This window comes from Rana temporaria, chromosome 3 (genome assembly GCF_905171775.1).
Source record: "Rana temporaria chromosome 3, aRanTem1.1, whole genome shotgun sequence".
Lineage (NCBI taxonomy): Eukaryota > Metazoa > Chordata > Amphibia > Anura > Ranidae > Rana > Rana temporaria.
Genome location: NC_053491.1, coordinates 455843149 through 455858170, shown reverse-complemented (window position 1 = coordinate 455858170; position 15022 = coordinate 455843149).

The window sequence follows — 15022 nt, the reverse complement described above, 5'->3', positions numbered from 1 at the left end:
GACATGTCCACTGGCCCGAGAACCCGCGAATGACGTCGAATTGATTCAACGCATGCGTGGAAGCTTTGACCTTCCGCATCATAGAACGTCGGTGTCGTATACGTCACCGCGTTCTCTGTCCGCGGGGATTTTGGTTTGATGGTGTGTACAACCATCAGACCAAAATCCGGCAGCGTACATGTCCGATGAAAACGGTCCGCCGGACCGTTTTCATCGGACAGATCCGGTTGTCTTACAGTTTAGATGAGTAAAAAGGACATCAATATAAAAATGCGCATGGCAGCAGTAGAGTCCCGATGTGTTTCGCAATAGTTTGCATCATCTGGTGTCAGAAATTGATGGGTACAGTGGCTGCGTTTGATGGCACAGTGGGGAAATTTATGGGTACAGTGGCTGCGTTTGATGGGTACAGTGCCTGCATTTAATGGGTACAGTGCAATTCGAGATGCAGCCACAAAGGTTCAGTCCTTTATAGTATAAGCCAAGAGGAAAAATATATACTCGACTTCAAACAAGTCCCAGTGCCATGAAAAATGCATTAGTCATAAAACAGTCTGCTAATTTATTTTTTTTTTTTTTAAGTCAGCAGCTACAAATACTGCAGCTGCTGACTTTTAAAATAAGGACACTGACCTGTCCAGGGCGACCGCGATGTTGGCACACGAGGCTGACCCATCCCTCGGTCCTCGGATGCTGCCGCCGCCATCTTCAGTAAGGGAAACAGGAAGTGAAGCCTTGCGGCTTCACTTCCTGGTTCCCTACTGCGCAATCCGAATTGTTCCTGCTGTCTTCTGGGACCCGCGTGGAAGTGGCGTAGATACCCGCAGATAATGCAGCTATCTATGCCCGGAAGTGGGTGCAAATACAGGTATCTGCACCTCCCTCCTGTCAAAAGGTGCCAACTGTGACACTGGAGGGGGGGAGGGTTCCGAAAAGTTACATTTTTGGGTGGAACTCTGCTTTAAGGTTTAATTGCTTCTAAAGGCATGCAGACACTGCAACTTTTCTCATCAGAAATTGCACTAGGTGGTTATAATGAACCAAACCTTCCCATCCAGGAATCAGCCTGGAAAGGACATTTGCTACAAAATGTTTGAAAATCTTTGAAATGTACATTGGTCCCCCATGCTCACAAGGGATAGTTATTTTTTTATTAACACAATTGAAGGGACACTTTTGGATTTAAAAAGATGAAACAACTTCTGAAATGACCGTTGAATATTAAAGTTAATATTGAGGACTTCAATGATTAGGTTTAGAGCAACTTAAATAGTAATACAGTTATCCCATAAAATATTAGTGTTGGTGAAAAGACAATATTTTGGATATTGGGATTTTACCTACAGATGCAGCTTATATTTGATGATTCATATACAGTATATATTTTTGTCCTAATCCATATATTTACAGTTTCTTGAACAAATTAGTGATTGGGTTAAGGTCCACTTTAAAAAAAAGTCTTTAAAAAACTGTACGTTTAACTTTACACAAGTTCAACGCAGTGCTGTTCTGCTACTATCGTCAAAGAAACAACATTTTGTATTATTTCAGTTGGAATTAAGATAAGATAATCTATTCCTGAACTTTATGTACCTTTTTTTATTGTTTTTAACATAAGAAAAACATCAATTGAGTTCCTTCAGACAGCAGACCTTTGGAAAACTTTAAACTGGAAGATAAGATCAAATGATAGAGTACACACTCTCTCTCACCTTCAAACCTATTGATCGCACCCCCAACGGACTACCAACCTCGACAGTTCAACCCCAGCCAAAGACACTGTATTCTCAGATTCACACGCAAATCCTTCATCTGTACAAAAATTCAGGAAACAAACTTCAAAATTATGACGAGATGATATAGAACCCCATCGCCAGTGGCGGTGCGTCCATGGTGGGCACAGGAGCGCTGCCCTCTCTCTCCCCTGCACCCGTCACTCAAGTCAACAATACATAGATTCATGCATTGCATGAATCTATGTATTGTCGCCGGTGCCACTGCCGCCCACTATTCAGATGGCCGGCCCCCTGGTGAATGCCGGCCATCTGAATAACAGCAGTTGGTCGGTTTTGGAAGTGTTGATCAGAGCCAGTGGCCTGTGGGCTCTAATCGGCTTCCAAATAGTTAACCAGGGGATGCACAGGGTGTGCGCTCCCTGGTTAACACTGACAAGCATCTCAGCCAATCAGGTTCACCGGGTCTGGTTACTGGTAACCTGATTGGCTGAAGCGACATCGAGGGCGGAAGAAGATATCGGGGGAGCGTGGAGGGAGGATGGCTGACCCAAGAAAGATAAGTGGAGGATGGGGGAATCTGGTGGTATTTGTGAGGGCAATCTGGCGGCATTTTACGGGGAAAATTGGCGGTTTTTGAGGGGGCAAACTGGCAGCAATTGATGGGCACAGTGGCGACAATTGATGGGCACAGTGGCAAAAAATTGATGGCATGGCAGAGTGGAGACAATTGATGGGCACAGTGGCGACAATTGATGGCACAGTGGCTACGTTTGATGGCATAGCACAGTGGCGACAATTGATGGGCACAGTGGCAACAATTGATGGGCACAGTGAGGCTGCAATTGATGTTTTTTTTTTTCGTTTGTTTGCGACCCCCCAAAAAATTTGGAGCACCAGCTGTGACTGCCCATCGCTACTGCATAAGTTCTTCCCCACAACGCCTAACCTATGTTAGCGGTGCCAGAGGGACAGAGGAACCCTCTTACATATCTTCTGGTCATGTCCTAAGATTATCGAATTTTGGTAAAAATGTCTGCCAAATACTACAGAAACTTACGGAGCGTACTATCCCAGACGACCCCGCCTACTTTCTCCTCCATGCTTCCATGACCCCGGAAAATATTTATAAGAGATCCGTAATTCGTCACCTCCTTGACGCTGCTAAAGCATGTATACCCCTGTACTGTAAATTCCCACATCCACTGACCTTCTGCCTGTGGCTTAGAAAGATTGAGGATATAAATAAAATGGAAGACCTTATTCTCAAAGCCCGTCATAGGTGTGACCAGTACTTCAAAACTTGGATGCTATGGAACCTATTTGTGTACTCGGAAAAGGGCCAGGCCCTCCGGGGGAAGCGATACTAACTCATAAATCAGGTTGTATGAGGCTGTATTTTATGGGCGCGGGTGAGGCTGTATTTGATGGGCGCGGGTGAGGCTGTATTTGATGGGCGCGGGTGAGGCTGTATTTGATGGGCACGGGTGAGGCTGTATTTATTGGGCGCGGGTGAGGCTGTATTTGATGGGAGCGGGTGAGGCTGTATTTGATGGGAGCGGGTGAGGCTATATTTGATGGGCTCTGGTGAGGCTGTATTTGATGGGCGCAGGTGAGGCTGTATTTAATGGGCATGGGTGAGACTGTATTTGATGGGCATGGGTGAGACTGTATTTGATGGGTGCGGGTGAGACTGTATTGGATGGGCACGGGTGAGGCTGTATTTGATGGGCACGGGTAAGGCTGTATTTGATGGGCACAGGAGAGATGGAATTTGGGTGCTGGTGAGGCTATATGTGATGGGCACAGGTAAGACTGCATTTGATGGGCGATGGTGAGATGGCATTTGATGGGCACAGGTGAGACTCTATATGATGGGTGCTGGTGAGATGGCATTTGATGGGCATAGGTGAAATTCAATTTGATGGGCGTGGGTGAGGCTGTATTTGATGGGCGTGGGTGAGGCTGTATTTGATGGGCATAGGTGAGACCAGGGTTTGACAAATTTGCTTGGAATCTAGGATCCAGCTTAAAAGGTTAGGATCCAGAAAACGCACCCGGCCCGCTGAGCTCGCACGCAGAAGCGAACGCATACGTGAGTAGCGCCCGCATATGTAAACGGTATTCAAACCACACATGTGAGGTATTGCCGCGATCGGTAGAGTGAGAGCAATAATTCTAGCCCTAGATATCCTCTGTAACTCAAAACATGCAACCTATAGAATTTTTTAAACGTCGCCTATGGACATGTTGGGTATCTATTTACTCGATGTAACATTATCTTTCACAATATAAAAAAAAAATAGGCATGTACATGGGCAGGGCAAAGGGGGTGGAGTCTGGGGTGGAGCCAAGGGGGGCGGCAAAATTAGGTTTCGCCTAGGATGTCAAAAATCCTTGCACCAGCCCTGTATAACAGTGTAAATTAACTCAACATACAGCCAATAATGTCTAAACCTCTAGAATGTTAAGAGGCTTAACATCCCCAAAAAACACTTGAGAGTATTGGGTGATTTGTGGTAGGATGGTGCATTCCTACAGGAAACCCACTTTCAGGAAGAAAAAAAATCTGAAACTTACTAACATGAGATACCAATTTGCCTGTCAATGGCCCACTCCAGACTCAAAATCCAAGGGTATATGTACTGTCATCTCCAAAATGGAAAACTGGTTGTACTGAGATATGTTGGCTGTAGGGATATGTTGGCTGGCGAGTCGAACATTATGCTGTGTTTAAAAGTCTATGGGAGTTTAACATGAAAAATCAAAAGTGCACATTTTAAAGGATTATATGCAAGGTATTGTCATTAAAAGTGTTTGGGGACCTGGGTCCTGCCCCAGGGGACATGTATCAATGCAAAATACGTTTTTAAAATTGCCGTGTATTTGGGAACAGTGATTTTAATAATGCTTAACCGCTTAACGACCGCCGCATGTACAGTGATGAAAATAAGTATTTGAACACCCTGCTATTTTGCAAGTTCTCCCACTTGGAAATCATGGAGGGGTCTGAAATTGTTTTCGTAGGTGCATGTCCACTGTGAGAGACATAATCAAAAAAAAAAAATCCAGAAATCACAATGTATGATTTTTGTATGATACAGCTGCAAATAAGTATTTGAACACCTGAGAAAATCAATGTAAATATTTGGTACAGTAGCCTTTGTTTGCAATTACAGAGGTCAAACGTTTCTTGTAGTTTTTCACCAGGTTTGCACACACTGGAGGAGGGATTTTGGCCCACTCCTCCACACAGATCTTCTCTAGATCAGTCAGGTTTTTGGGCTGTCGCAGAGAAACACGGAGTTTGAGCTCCCTCCAAAGATTCTCTATTGGGTTTAGGTCTGGAGACTGGCTAGGCCACGCCAGAACCTTGATATGCTTCTTACAGAGCCACTCCTTGGTTATCCTGGCTGTGTGCTTCGGGTCATTGTCATGTTGGAAGACCCAGCCTCGACCCATCTTCAAAGCTCTAACTGAGGGAAGGAGGTTGTTGCCCAAAATCTCACAATACATGGCCCCGGTCATCCTCTCCTTAATACAGTGCAGTCGCCCTGTCCCATGTGCAGAAAAACACCCCCAAAGCATGATGCTACCACCCCTATGCTTCACAGTAGGGGTGGTGTTCTTGGGATGGTACTCATCATTCTTCTTCCTCCAAACACGGTTAGTGGAATTATGACCAAAAAGTTCTATTTTGGTCTCATCTGACCACATGACTTTCTCCCATGACTCCTCTGGATCATCCAAATGGTCATTGGCAAACTTAAGACGGGCCTTGACATGTGCTGGTTTAAGCAGGGGAACCTTCCGTGCCATGCATGATTTCAAACCATGACGTCTTAGGCCGAGTACTCACGGCAGGACATGTCCGATGAAAACGGTCTGCAGACCGTTTCCATCGGACATGTCTGGCCGGGGACTGCCCGGGGACTTCTGTTCGATGGCTATACACACCATCGAACAGAAGACCGCGCGTAAACAATACGCGGGGCGTGTCCGCGGTGTCGACGCGTCGATGACGCGGTGTCGCCGCGACAATGACGCTCCGGCGTGGGCGGCCTGCCTTGAAAATGCTTCCACGCATGCGTCGAAGTCATTCGACGCATGCGAGGGATGCGGGCGGCAGGACATGTACGGTAGGTCTGTACAGACGACCGTACATGTCCGGGCGGACAGGTTTCCAGCGGACTGTTTTAAAGCAAGTCCGGGAAACAGTTGTCTGCTCAGAAACGGTCTGTCAGACAATTGTTTGCTGGAATCCTGTCCGCGCGGCTGTACACACGACGGAACATGTCTGCTGAAATTGGTCTGCCGACCAGTTTCAGCAGACATGTTTGGTCGTGAGTACGGGGCCTGAGTGTATTACCAACAGTAACCTTGGAAACGGTGGTCCCAGCTCTTTTTAGGTCATTGACCAGCTCCTCCCGTGTAGTCCTGGGCTGATTTCTCACCTTTCTTAGGATCATTGAGACCCCACGAGGTGAGATTTTGCATGGAGCCCCAGTCCGAGGGAGATTGACAGTCATGTTTAGCTTCTTCCATTTTCTAATGATTGCTCCAACAGTGGACCTTTTTTCACCAAGCTGCTTGGCAATTTCCCCGTAGCCCTTTCCAGCTCTTTGGTCTTGGCCATGTTAGTAGTTCGATTCTTACTGATTGTATGGGGTGGACAGGTGTCTTTATGCAGCTAATGACCTCAAACAGGTGCATCTAATTTAGGATAATAAACGGAGTGCAGGTGGACATTTTAAAGGCAGACTAACAGGTTTTTGAGGGTCAGAATTCTAGCTGATAGACAGGTGTTCAAATTCTTATTTGCAGCTGTATCATACAAATAAATAGTTAAAAAATCATAAATTGTGATTTCTGGAAAAAAAAAAATTGATTATGTCTCTCACAGTGGACATGCACCTACGATGACAATTTCAGACCCCTCCATGATTTCCAAGTGGGAGAACTTACAAAATAGCAGGGTGTTAAAATACTTATTTTCCTCACTGTATATATACGTCCACAGAATGGCACGTACAGGCATATGGGCGTATATGTACGTCCCTGCTGTTCCGCGGGTCGGGGGTCCAATCGGGACCCCCCCACTACATGCGGCGGTCGGAAATCGTCGGGGAGCGATCCGAAACGAGGGCGCGGCTATTAGTTTCTAGCCGCCCCCTCGCGATCGCTCCCCGGAGCTGAAGAACGGGGAGAGCCGTATGTAAACACGGCTTCCCCGTGCTTCACTGTGGCGGCTGCATCGATCGTGTCATCCCTTTTATAGAGAGACTCAATCGATGACGTCAGACCTACAGCCACACCCCCCTAGTTGTAAACACACACTAGGTGAAGCATAACTCCTACAGCGCCCCCTGTGGTTAACTCCCAAACTGCAACTGTCATTTTCACAATAAACAATGCAATTTAAATGCATTTTTTGCTGTGAAAACGACAATGGTCCCAAAAATGTGTCAAAATTGTCCGCTATAATGTCGCAGTCACGAAAAAAATCGCCGATCGCCGTCATTAGTAGTAAAAAATAAATAAATAATAAAAATGCAATAAAACTATCCCCTATTTTGTAAACGCTATAAATTTTGCGCAAACCAATCGATAAACGCTTATTGCGATTTTTTTTACCAAAAATAGGTAGAAGAATACGTATCGGCCTAAACTGAGGGAAAAAAAAATTATATATGTTTTTGGGGGATATTTATTATAGCAAAAAGTAAAAAATATTGCATTTTTTTCAAAATTGGCGCTCTATTTTTGTTTATAGCGCAAAAAATAAAAACCGCAGAGGTGATCAAATACCACCAAAAGAAAGCTCTATTTGTGGGAAAAAAAGGACGCCAATTTTGTTTGGGAGCCACGTCGCACGACCGCGCAATTGTCAGTTAAAGCAAAGCAGTGCCGAATCCAAAAACTGGCCTGGGCATTTAGCTGCCTAAAGGTCCGGGTCTTAAGTGGTTAAAGTGAAACAATAAAAGTGAAATATTCCTTTCGATGATGTGCCTGGTGGGTGTCTATTGTATGCCTGTAAAGTGGCACATTTTCCCCGTGTTTAGAACAGTCCCGCAGCAAAATTTTATTTCTAAAGGAAAAAGTCATTTAAAACTACTCGCGGCTGTAATGCATTGTTGTGTCCCGGCAATACAGATAAAACTCATTGAAAAAAATGGCATGGGTTTCCTCCCCCCCCCAGTCCATTTCCAGGCCCTTTGGGTCTGGTAGAAATATTAAGGGGAACCCTGAACCAAACAAAAAAAAAATGCATGGGTGTCCCCCCAAATTCCATACCAGGCCCTTAAAGGTCTGGTATGGATATTAAGGGGAACCCTGCACCAATTTTTTCAAAATCCATACCAGACCCTTATCTGAGCACCTAACCTGGCAGTCCACAGGGAAAGAGGGGGGGACGCGAGAGAGCCCCCCTCCTAAAGCTGTACCAGGCCACAAGCCCTCAACATAGGGAGGATGCTTTGGGGTCTGACCCCAAAGCACCTTGTCCCTATGTTGAAGGGGACAAGGGCCTCATGCCCACAACCCTTACCCAGCCCCCCATGTGAGTTGGTAACAGTTACATTGTACCTCTACCATTTCACCAAAAAAAGTGTTAAAATCGGTAAAAAAGAGACAGCTTGGGACAAGTCCTTTATTAACCAGTTCCCGACCCCCGCATGTACATATATGTCCACAATATGGCACGTACAGGCACATGGGCGTACATGTACGTCCTCGCCTATTAGCGGGTGGGGGGTCCGATCGGGACCCCCCCGCTACATGCGGAGGTCGGGTACGCTCGGGGAGCGATCCGGGACCACGGCGCGGCTATTTGTTTATAGCCGCTCCGTCGCGATCGCTCCCCGGAGCTGAAGAACGGGGAGAGCCGTGTGTAAACACGGCTTCCCCGTGCTTCACTGTGTCGGCGCATCGATCGCGTCATTCCCTTTATAGGGAAGACACGATCGATGACGTCATTCCTACAGCCACACCCCCCTACAGTTGTAAACACATACTAGGTGCACCCTAACTCCTACAGCGCCACCTGTGGTTAACTCCCAAACTGCAACTGTCATTTTCACAATAAAGAATGCAATTTAAATGCATTTTTTGCTGTGAAAATGACAATGGTCCCAAAAATGTGTCAAAATTGTCCGAAGTGTCCGCCATAATGTCGCAGTCACGAAAAAAATTGCTGATCGCCGCCATTAGTAGTAAAAAAAAAAAAATTTATAAAAATGCAATAAAACTATCCCCTATTTTGTAAACGCTATAAATTTTGCGCAAACCAATCGATAAACGCTTATTGCGATTTTTTTTACTAAAAATAGGTAGAAGAATACGTATCGGCCTAAACTGAGGAAAAAAATGTTTTTATATATGTTTTTGGGGGATATTTATTACAGCAAAAAGTAAAAAATATTGCATTTTTTTCAAAATTGTCGCTCTATTTTTGTTTATAGCGCAAAAACTAAAAACCGCAGATGTGATCAAATACCACCAAAAGAAAGCTCTATTTGTGGGGGGAAAAAGGACGGCAATTTTGTTTGGGAGCCACGTCGCACGACCGCGCAATTGTCTGTTAAAGCGACGCAGTCCCGAACTGTAAAAACACCTTGGGTCTTTAGGCTGCATATTGGTCCGGGGCTTAACTGGTTAAAAAAAAAATACAAATTTCCAATGATATAAATTCCATCTCACGCCGCCCGACCAAAAAAAAGTGACGCTTCTCCGACCGTGACAGCTGTTATATAGCTGAGGGCGGGTCTACCCAGTGACGTATACGGGTGACCTCGCCCCCTCTGACGCCACAGGAAAACGTTGCAGGGCCATCCGGTGATGTATACGGGAGACCCCGCCCCCCCCCCCATGACACCACAGGAGCAGTATAAAAATTGTATGGCAACTCACAGCTTTAGTGGGGTCACTGCAACCAACATACCTTCAAAAACACTTAAGATAGACACGAGCATAGACACCTCAGTCAATAAGAGGTTGCCTAAAATTATTCAAGTCGCATCTATATCAAAAGTAGCAAGATGTATTTGCTGAAAGATCTTAAAATTTCCAAAACAAAGTAATAAAAAAAACAACATCCTTCCCCAAACCCTGCATTAAAAAGTCGAAGTAGTCTAATTTCATACAGATGGACATCCAGTTGTCACAGTGACTACTGCAGTAAGCTGAGGCACATGGATAATATGGTTAGTCTTGCATAGGCAATCATCATCAAGTGCCTGGCTTACTTCAGTCCCCACCAGATATATTAACCCACGTATGAGCAAAGTTAAATCTTAAAAGGGTTGTAAAGGTACAATTTTTTTTTCCTTAATAGCTTCCTTTACCTTAGTGCAGTCCTCCTTCACTTACCTCATCCTTCCATTTTGTTTTTAAATGTCCTTATTTCTTCTGAGAAATCCTCACACCCTGTTCTTCTGTCTGTAACTCCACACCGTAATGCGAGGCTTTCTCCCTGGTGTGGAGTGTCGTGCTCGCCCCCTCCCTTGGACTACGGGAGAGTCAGGACGCCCACTAACACACAGCTCCTTTCTCTATCTGCAACGTAGAGAGCGTCCTGACTCTCCTGTAGTCCAAGGGAGGGGGCGAGGCGACACTCCACACCAGGGAGAAAGCCTCGCATTACTGTGTGGAGTTACAGACAGAAGAACAGGAAGTGAGGATTTCTCAGAAGAAATAAGGACATTTAAAAGCAAAATGCACTATAAAGTTCTATTAGACTTTGGGCTGCTTTAGCTGATTCCTTGTTAGTAAAAGACGATTCGCGCTTTTTTGTCTGTTACAGCGTGATGAATTTGCTTACTCCATTATGAATGGTAGTTTTACCTGAACAAGCGCTCCCGTCTCATAACTTGCTTCTGGGCATGCGCGGGTTTAAAACGTAGTTTTTGCCCACACACGATCATTTTTTACAACCCGAAAAACGTCATTTTCAGAAGCCGAAAAACGATGTGAAGCCCACACACGATGATTTTAAATGACGTTTTTTTTCATGCTGAAAAACGACCGTGTGTACGCGGCATCACAGTTTTCTTGGCAGGAAACACTCTGCCGAGAATCCCTACGAGAAACTAGAGAACAGGTTCTCTATTTTTCTCATCGGGGTTCCCGGCAGTTTTCTCGCTGAGAAAGCATACACTCAGCAAAAAGCTCTCCCAGCAGCTTTCTTGTTGAGAAAACCGTGCATGTGTACGAGGCTTGAGTTGAGTTGAGTTAGCTTACACAGAGCTATGACTCTCCATTTGACTGTGCTGATTGGCTCAGCGCTAGAGTGAGGAACATGATCCTTTATACCTGGAAGTAGATGAGTGTTCAGCTCCTATCACTGATCAGTGGGGGAGTGAAGGAAAGGTATAGCATCTGCTGTTGGGTGCCGGTTATCAAACTCATGCTCCACATTTGCGTAAGGTCAATGACAATGTCTAGGTTGAGTAGCCAGGATCTGGGAAACATTCCAGGACTTTGCAAGCTTTATAAGTCAACAGTGGTTTCCATATTTTGAATTTCAGTAGGTCCCTTTACCAACCAAATTCTAAAATATATAAAATGGATAACTGCTTTTTGTGTTTGCTGTTCAATTAAATTGCATGTGTTACACCTCTCAGGGATTCTTGTTAGGAGTTATCCGCACTACAAATGGAAATTCCTGTAATTTCCAAGCCAAGAGATGAGGTCACACTCCCTTCCATATTGCAGAAAAAATGAATAATTAAGAAATCCAGCTCAGTGAATGACAACTTCCCTATGGTGCTTGGAAAGCAGAAACTACTATGCGGGAATCTCGCCAGTAAAGTCTCCATTTGATAAAATAAGCCAGTGAGTGACTAAACCTACCTATGCTATTAAAAAAAGGATTTGTTTTAACTCTAAACAGGGTTGACCTTAACCACTTAACCACTTAAGGACCGGACCAATATGCTGCTACATGACCCAAGGGGTTTTTACAATTCGGCACTGCGTCGCTTTAACAGACAGATGCGCGGTCGTGTGACGTGGCTCCCAAACAAAATTGGCGTCCTTTTTTCCCCACAAATAGAGATTTCTTTTGGTGGTATTTGATCACCTCTGCGGTTTTTATTTTTTGCGCTATAAACAAAAATAGAGCGTCAATTTTGAAAAAAATGCAATATTTTTTACTTTTTGCTATAATAAATATCCCCCAAAAACATATATAAAAAAAACATTTTTCCTCAGTTTAGGCCGTTTACAAAATAGGGGATAGTTTTATTGCATTTTTATTTTATTTTTATTTTTTTACTACGAATGGCGGCGATCAGCGTTTTTTTTTTCGTGACTGCGACATTATGGCGGACACTTCGGACAATTTTGACACATTTTTGGGACCATTGTCATTTTCACAGCAAAAAATGCATTTAAATTGCATTGTTTATTGTGAAAATGACAGTTGCAGTTTGGGAGTTAAACACAGGGGGCGCTGATGGGGTTATGTGTTCCCTGAAGTGTGTTTACAACTGTAGGGGGGTGTGGCTGTAGGTGTGATGTCATCGATTGTGTCCCCCTATAAAAGGGATGACACGATCGATGACGGCGCCACAGTGAAGAACGGTGAAGCCGTGTTTACACACGGCTCTCCCTGTTCTTCAGCTCAAGGGACTCCAGCAGCGATCGGGTCCGCGAGTTCCGCGGACACGGAGCTTCGCGACCCAACGGCTGCGTCCGCGACCCCACGGCTGGGCTTAAAGGACACCGTACCTATACGTTGATGTGCCCAGCCGTGCCATTCTGCTGACGTATATCAGCGTGAAGGGGTCCTTAAGTGGTTAAATAATGCACAGTGCTCCTTAATGCCCAACACAAACTTGAATTGTTGCAAGCATTATAACATCTTTATTCCCCTCAAGGTTGCCCTTGACTTGTTTTTGTCTATGAACGTTACCCACATTCACATATTAACGAATCACTGAATTTTTATTTAAAATAATTGCGTCATTGACACTGAGCCTTTAATACAAAATGTATGCCCTCCATACACCCAGTGAAGTGAACAGCCTCAGATGATACACAGAGATTAACCAAATCTCCCTACATAGGTTTTACATGTAGATCTGCTGTCTTTACATTTATATACTGTTTAGAAAGTTGAGATCGTGTTAGGACATTTTCTCTTCCTGATTGAGCCTAGGTTCACACTGCTGCGAATTCAAAATCGCGGTAAAATGCGCGATTTTGCCGCGATTTCAGCCGCAATTTAATTTAAATCGCGGCCCGAAATCGCAAAAAGTAGTACAGGAACTACTTTTTTAAATCGCAGATGCGGCGTCGCACTGATTAGGACAGTGCCATTGCCGACAATTGCCGCCGATTTGAGATGCGATTTGACATGTCAAATCGCATCTCAAATCGTTCCAAATCGTACCCAGTGTGAACCAGGGCTAACACAGAGTGTAATGTCTGGGCATACAGCCAAGATAGCTAACATTGCTGATTGGAGGAAAGGCACACACCCCCTCTCATCATAGGCAGAGACTCTCAGAGGTGTTTTGTAACAGGGCCAGCTCTCTGCTAATCTATTTTAGCAATGTCTCCGGACAAAAGATTCAGGCTGCTTTTATCTAAAAGTCTGAGAATATGTCAGGAGTTATCAGACTGATAACAGAGGAACAGTTAAGGAGAGAGCTATTCGTAAATTCTAAAAAATACGTACATTCAAAAACATTTGTCAATTCAAAAATTTGAAATTCGAAAACCAGAAAAATTGGAAAATCTGAAATAACTAACTAATAATAACTTAACTATTACTAACTGTTAAATTATAAGTATTTCCTTTCAAATTTGGCTGTCAGTGAACGTAACGAATACGAATTTATCCAAAGTTACAAATTATCCAAAATAACGAATGCCACATCTAAACAAATGGAACGGAACAAATTAATAATATATAATAATAAAAATCATAATAATAATAATGAAACGTTTTTATTATTCTTATTTATTATTATTAATTTATTCCATTCAATTTGTTTAGGTGCAACATTCGTTATTTCGGATAATTTGTAACTTTGGATGAATTTGTATTGGTTACGTTCACCAAGTTTGAAAGGAAATTCCAATTCATAGAACTTAATAGTTAGTAATAATACAGTTAACATTAGTTAGCTATTTTTTCAGCATTTCGAATTTTCAGGTTTTCAGATTTTCAAATTTCAAATTTAGGAATAAACAAGTTTTTGGGAATTTACAATTTTTTTTAACCGGTTAAGATCCGGACCATTATGCAAGTTAAGGACCTGGCCCCTTTTTGCGATTCAGCACTGCGTCACTTTAACTGACAATTGCGCGGTCGTGCAACGTGGCTCCCAAACAAAATTGGCGTCCTTTTTTTCCCACAAATAGAACTTTCTTTTGGTGGTATTTAATCACCTCTGTGGTTTTTATTATAAAAATCGCAATAAGCGTTTATTGATTGGTTTGCGCAAAAGTTATAGCGTTTACAAAATAGGGAATAGTTTTATGCCATTTTTATTAATATTTTTTTTTACTAGTAATTGAGGCGATCAGCATTTTTTTTTAGGGACTGCAACATTATGGCGGACATATCGGACACTTTTGACAAATTTTTGGGACCATTGTAATTTTCGCGGCAAAAAGTGCTATAAAAATGCACTGATTACTGTGAAAATGATAATGGCAGTGATGGGGTTAACCACTACCGGGCGCTGTAGGGGTTAAGTGTGACCTCATGTGTGTTTCTTACTGTAAGGGGGTGTGGCTGTAGGTGTGACGTCATTGATCGTCGTTCCCTATAACAGGGAACAGACGATCAGTGACACTGCCACAGAGAAGAATGGGGAAGGTGTGTTTACACTCACCTCTCCCCGTTCTTCAGCTACTGTGACCCGATCTCGGGACACCGGCGGTGATCGGGTCCGCGGGGGTGCAGTCACGGAGCTTCGAACCGGGTCGCAAGCGCTCCGGCAGCGGCGCGCTCGCGACCCAAGGCTGGGCCTCTTAAAGGGGATGTACCTGTATGCCCTTGTGCCCAGCCGTGCCATTCTGTCTACGTATATCGCTGTGCGTGGATCCTTTTTTTTTTTTTTGATCTCTTTATTGCTTTTTTTCTTTCTCATACACAAATATACAATTATACATTTCACATTTTCATTAAAATCACATCAATACAAACATTCCATTACATGCTTCACATTTATGTCTTCTTTCATTTACCTACTTTTTATCCCATTTCTTCCATTGGTGTAGTTCATCCCACTTCCATACCCCCCTACCCTGAAGCCGTTGTCACATTCTCTATCCAA